Source organism: Lonchura striata, chromosome 3 (genome assembly GCF_046129695.1).
Source record: "Lonchura striata isolate bLonStr1 chromosome 3, bLonStr1.mat, whole genome shotgun sequence".
Classification (NCBI taxonomy): domain Eukaryota; kingdom Metazoa; phylum Chordata; class Aves; order Passeriformes; family Estrildidae; genus Lonchura; species Lonchura striata.
The window spans coordinates 78088360-78094634 of NC_134605.1; positions in this window are offsets into that span (position 1 = coordinate 78088360).

Genomic DNA, 6275 nt, shown 5'->3' on the forward strand with positions numbered 1-6275 from the left:
GTGAAGAACAGTGACAGTAGCTGTAGTTTGGTACTGTCACCACTTATCATCTTAGTTGAGGGCAATTATTCTGACTAGCCCCTCAGTTAAAGTAATGCAAAGCTGTTTTCAGAGTTCACCAAAGCAGTCATGGGTAAGAGACACCTTTTGGCAGCTTTCCAGTCCACATGACTTTCATTGAAGGACTGCCATAATTTCTGGCCATGTGTTTGTCTTTCATTTTGTTGAGATTCCCCCACTGGCTCACAATCTCTGTTCTCCCTTCACCCCACCACCAGGTGTAGGTGACTATGTGGGACTACGAACACCTACCAGGCTGGGCCAGATTTGTTTTGTTTTGTTTTTATGTGTGAATTATCTCATCATAGAGGCTATGCTACGAGTCATTACTAAATGTAGCTTCCATATATTTGGCCTGAGTTCTGTGTAGCCATGCATGCCCTTGTATTAGAGACCATCAACTTGTTTAAGACAGTGAAGTTGCCTCTAGTAGTCCCATCTAGAATCTGGAACAGACTATCTAGCATAATTTAGTGAAGGTGACTTCCAATTCGATATTATCAGAGTAAATGTAATTTTCATCAGATTACTTATGTTTCAAATATAAAATTGAACGAATGTTAAAAATTCATTAGTTTTAGTGTTTAACTTTGGTATTTTCAGGTTAGGTGATAACTCATTTCACTTTTGAGTAATCATTTTCTAACGTTCTAGCTGAAGTGATTGAACGCTGGTTGAAGCATGCAAGGTTATTTTTGCAAATATATTTAAAAACTTGCTTTTACTTTAAAAAAATATTTTAAATTTTATTGAGATTCTAGTTTTTATTTTAAAGAAATTAAATACCCTATGTGCTACAAGAGCCACTTAAGGCAGTGTTGATACACCTTTTCTAAAATTAGAAACTGGAAGAAGTAATTACTTTCCAAATAGTCCAATATTTCTAAAGTACCTGATCCATGAGTATCCATTTTTTATTTATCATTGAAGTTGACTAGAAATGGTAGGGACCATTAATGAACAAGCCATGTCTTTTTAAAACATTGATTTACAATAAACCCAAACCAATTTAGTATCCTGTAGACATTTTAAAGTCAGGAGATAGATAAATATAAATTACTGGTTCCAAGAACTTGTTATAATTGAGGAAATCCCTGTAAGTAATTCAACAGGCAGCAGCTCAGAGTGTGTGAAGAGTTCTTTGAAAAGTTCAAATGCACCTTTGAGCATGCACTGGAATGGATATTTAAAATGTTACAATGCTGGAATATGTTTCTAAAATCTTGTGATTACCAATATGCTGTGCATTAGCATGGAAGTGTAATTGGCAGGAGCAAACTAGTCTGATAAAGCATAATTCAAATGCATCATTTGAGCTCTCATGTTTCATGATAGAACAGGGTTTTTTCTCTAAAACAAAACTTCTGCGGTTTCTTGCATGTGAAATTGCACTCCTGATGATACTAAGGGAGCTCATTCTGTGAAAGTACTGCAGCAATTTTTAAAAGACATGTTGACCTATTAACTCCCTCCATCTTTATATGCATCATCAGATTAAGTGGAGGAATTAAAGAAAATAACCTGTAATTGTATACAATAGCAACTGTTTGCTTTAATTACGTATTTCCTGTGCTGTCCTTTGCAAGTCATTGTAGAATTTAAGAATTTTTTTTCTTAAATTGAACACTGAGGTTTTCCTGGTTTTGTACTGATAATGTACATGATACCATGTCATGATTTTTGTGCTGCAGCTTTGTCCTGTTAGATGGACAGATACATTAACACCAGAATTTCTTACTCAGATTCTAAATGTTTATCAATAGCAGCATGTGAATTTACTATATTAGAGATAAACACATCAAATTCTCCCATTTCAGCTGTGTGAAAAATCAGAAATAAGCTTGGTTGGGAAGTTCTTTTGGGCTTCTCTTATATGATGGCATATGGTTGACATCCCACTTGATTTCTCACTATATTAATATTTGCATATTAGCTCATGCACATATCTTCAAATAGCTGCATTTAAAAATGACACTAGCAGATTGCTGCTTTTAATTTGTTTTCTCCCTGGTATCTTCTGTGTTACCTTTCTCAGTTTGCTATCTCTGAATTTCACACTTTGCTGTAACCAGGCCTCATACCCAGTCTCCTTGGTTCCTGCCAGCCTCTATTCCCTTTGGCTTGTAGGCATTATGAGCCACAGGTTAGGTCTTAAGCTAAAACCTACTAAAAAAATACCGAGTACAAAAAAATCTAAATTGTAAAAATCCATTACATGCTATTAACATCCCTAAATGTAATGTAATCCTGGTTTGTATGCATGCCATAAAGTATGTATTCATATTGAAGTTAGAGTTTATGTTCACTGTCAGATTTTAAACATTCCTTAATCATGTCCAGAACATATTTTAAAATTTAAAAAAATATATAAATATATCCAGGACAAAAACCCTTAGTGCAGCAGTCTATCACAATGTGTCTTGGACTAAACTAACATATTTTTGATAAGGTAAAAGATTTTCATGAGACTAGTCAGAGAAGACACTCTACTGAATATTGCCCTGAATACCTGGACCTGCTACAAGTAAGAGGGATTATTTATTTCAGGATTGCTGAATAGCAGAAGAAAATCCACTGATGTCCTTTCTTAAAAAAAAAAATACAAACAAGCCAACAACTAACATGCACTAGCCTAAATTGAGAAGAACTGGGATTAGACACATGGATGAGTGCAAACATGAGAGGCAAGAAAAAAAGTACAGAGTGGCCAAAGATACAGCATGTAGGCCAGAACATTTCAGTGTATTCAAGCTGCCTTACACAAAATGTTCAGGTTGGATATTTGGAGGAATTTCTTCACAGAAAGGGTCATTAAAGATTGAAATTGGCTGCCCAGGAAGGTAATGGAGTGATTAAACATTGGAATCAGCATGCCTGGAGGTATTAAGGAAAGAGTGGACATAGCACTTAGTGCCATGGTCTAATTGACCTGGTGGTGTTTAGTCAAAGGTTGGACTTGGTGATCCCAAAGGTCTTTTCCAACTAATTGATTCTATGGTTCTATGAAAATGTAGACCAAGGAAAGATAATGGGCTATCACAAGAGGGTCAGCCATGGGGAGGTGGTGTGATGAGGTTGGTTACACCACATGGTCCTCAAAGGTCCAAGTAATTGACAGGGAGCAACAGGACAGTATCAAAGCTGCCTTTCCTATTACAGCAGGATCTACCCTTTGTGTTTTTATTTCCATTCAGTGCAAACTAAAAGTCATTCTGAACTGTGCTAAACTGAAGCATAGTGTCAGTACAAATATAAGTATAAACCATATGAACACATTCACACTGTCCTTAAACAGTGGCAGTGACGCAAAATATTTTGGTAGTTTGCAACTGCCTCCAGCTATCTAGTGTGCTCTGCAATTTGCATGGTGAAGAATATGCACCAGAGAAAATTTCTGCCATTATCTGTAGCTGCCAAAGATAGAATAACTAAATCAGGGAGGTTCAGAGTTGTGAACAGCTGTCACTTGGACACAGCTTCAGCTTTGTTTTGGGTCTTTGCACGTCTTCTGAACCAGGAAATCATCTGAACTATTACAGCAATGATGCCAGAAGACCGTGAGTCAACTGGTTGGCATGATTCTCCTCATTCTTCAGGAAGTAAAGAAAAGGTGAAACATATGTACCTTTATTTTGACTTCACATTGTAAAACATCTTGTTAGTTCACACTAACTCTGATCCAGTGGTCCAGATTGGGCACTCACTTGCTTCATCAATTATAGCAATCTGGTAACTTGTTTCCCCACTATCATTCTTCATTTCTGAAATAATGCTAATTAAAAGTCAGCTGGCAAAGCCCCCATTTTGTGAGATGGTTGCCTTAGAACTAAGCTTGAAGAACAGACAGTAATTGCTTTCCTGAGAGGCACCATCCATCTGTGCAATTGCTAAAGGGCACTGATTACACAATGCCACACTTGTTTTTATCGATGAGGAGGTGCACTTGTTGAATCCAGATTTACAAGGTCTGAATTCACACAGAAGATTTTAAAAGCTGAGACTGTATTAGTCACAATGAGTACCATGATGATTTCTCTTGCAAGTAAGTCGTATCTGTTTCCACTGACAATACAGGCATGTGAATATTAGATTCCTTAATTCCATCAAGAGTTTAATTCTGCAGCCAACTGTAGCATTATAAATGAGGCAAACGCTTCTACATTTTGTGAATTTGTAAAAGCAGAGTGTGATTGCTCTGTACAAAGAACTATTATCATAAGTTTCTGTGATCTCAAACCTTCTCTAGAATAAATAATTTGTAGCTGAATTTATTAGACATCCTACAAAGCACAAAAACCCCACTCTGAACTGACTTTAGATAATCAACTAACATATTTATAGTCTCATCTCATACAATTATACGACCTGCAGAGACAAATAAATAGTAGTTCAGTGTCACATTGCCTAGCACAATTCCCTGAGATTCGTAATAACATACATTGATGCACCAGACCTTTGTGCAAAAACTGAACCCCTGTGTCACACAGGTGTTCTGCCTCCCAGAGAAAGAGGAGGTTTGGGAGTAACTCCCTCTGTGGGCTCCTGCTGGATGCTTCTTAGTATGCATGCCCCCAACTCTGCATGGTGACCTTTGTGATGCCCATTCCTACTGGTTGAGCTCCCTTCTTAGACCTTTGAAATCGGTTCTTCAAGGATCTTACTGTTAAAAATAAGAGGCTATATTGACTGAAATGCTTGTAATTCTTCTAAACTGTGGGGAAATGCAGGACACATTTCCCTCAGGTTTAGAGAGCTATGTATATCAGATGCAGCTATACCTATATACATACATACATATATACATACATGTAAAAAATACCTAACCAGGGTAGTCTAGAACACAGAGGATTTAGCGTAATCTCCCTTTGCAGATAACTGAAAAATGCAGGAACTTTTAAAGCATGTTTTGGTGGGTGTACAGCTAACATCTGTTCCAGGCAAGAGGAGCTCCCAGTTCTCTCCATCAGCTATAAAGTAAGCCTCAGGAATCAGCTCAGAAATATGTATCCATAGTTTGCAAGTGTTCAGCAGAATTCTGCCTATATGTTCACTCTGACTTGGCTTTTCTTTTATAGTAGAAACACCTTCAATTGAAATTTTTTTCATTTTATCAAACCTTATGATTGTCATTAATTCTGTAATATTTTTTGCACCAAAAGGGCCTATATGCTACTTTGCTCTGAAGGTAGGTGGGTCTATTAGATCCACCTTCCAAAGATAACTAGAGAAAAAAGTACACATAAATATGAGTAAAAACTTTCAGCACAAATTCAGTGTGGCATTAAATAACAAAATCTTTGTTGCAGCAGTGTTCAGGCAAACTTCCAGTTTCTATGTGCTTCAGCTGAGCATGTTTATTTTTTCACCAAGTTAGATCATATGACAGGATACACAAGCTACATGAAGTACTGCCAGCATGTAGGATTTGACTGCAATTTTGCTACTATATTTGGTGTTTGGTTTTAAAACCCCACAAGTTCTAGCACAAAATGGCTTCTTCCTGCAAAAGTCTAAACAAAAGGCAGATGAAAAATCCAAAGGGTATTTTTAACAAGAGGCAGGAAGAGGAGGGAGGCTGCTGCTTCTGGACTGGCAACGCTGACTGTGCAAGAGCTCTGCAGTACCAGTTCCTTATGTGCTCCAAGCAGCTGCTGAGATGTGGGGTTGGGAATTAATCCCTAGATCTCCAACTGTATGCTGACTAGCTTGCAGGAATGAACAGTTGCATCTGGCAGCATTCACATCCTGCAGCTCTGACTTTTAACTAATAGTATATCTGAAAATTAAAGCAGTCTCATACTGCTACCTCTGCACAGTACCTCATGGTAATTCCCCCAGCTCCCACCCAGGCCACTCTGTAGCTTACTTAAATGGGCAAAATGTGCAGCTCCTTTCAGGGTATTTCTCTTGTTTGAGTTTATTCAGCTCATTTCAACAGTGCTTAGCTGTCATGCAGTTACAGTGACTATATATCTTTTAGCTGAAAGCCTAAGTTTCACATTAACTGCAGGTGTTTCCTCCTTGAACTATATCAAATGACAATGTAAATGCATCCAAGGGTCAAAGGCCGAAGCCCAGAAGGCAAAGCTGAACTCCGCATTATGCTTAACTCGTTCACAATAAGTACCACCATATACAATTCATGTTATAATACAATTTCAAAAATTATCTTCAACCAAAATAGATTCCAAAACTTTTTACTTGGAAATCCAGAT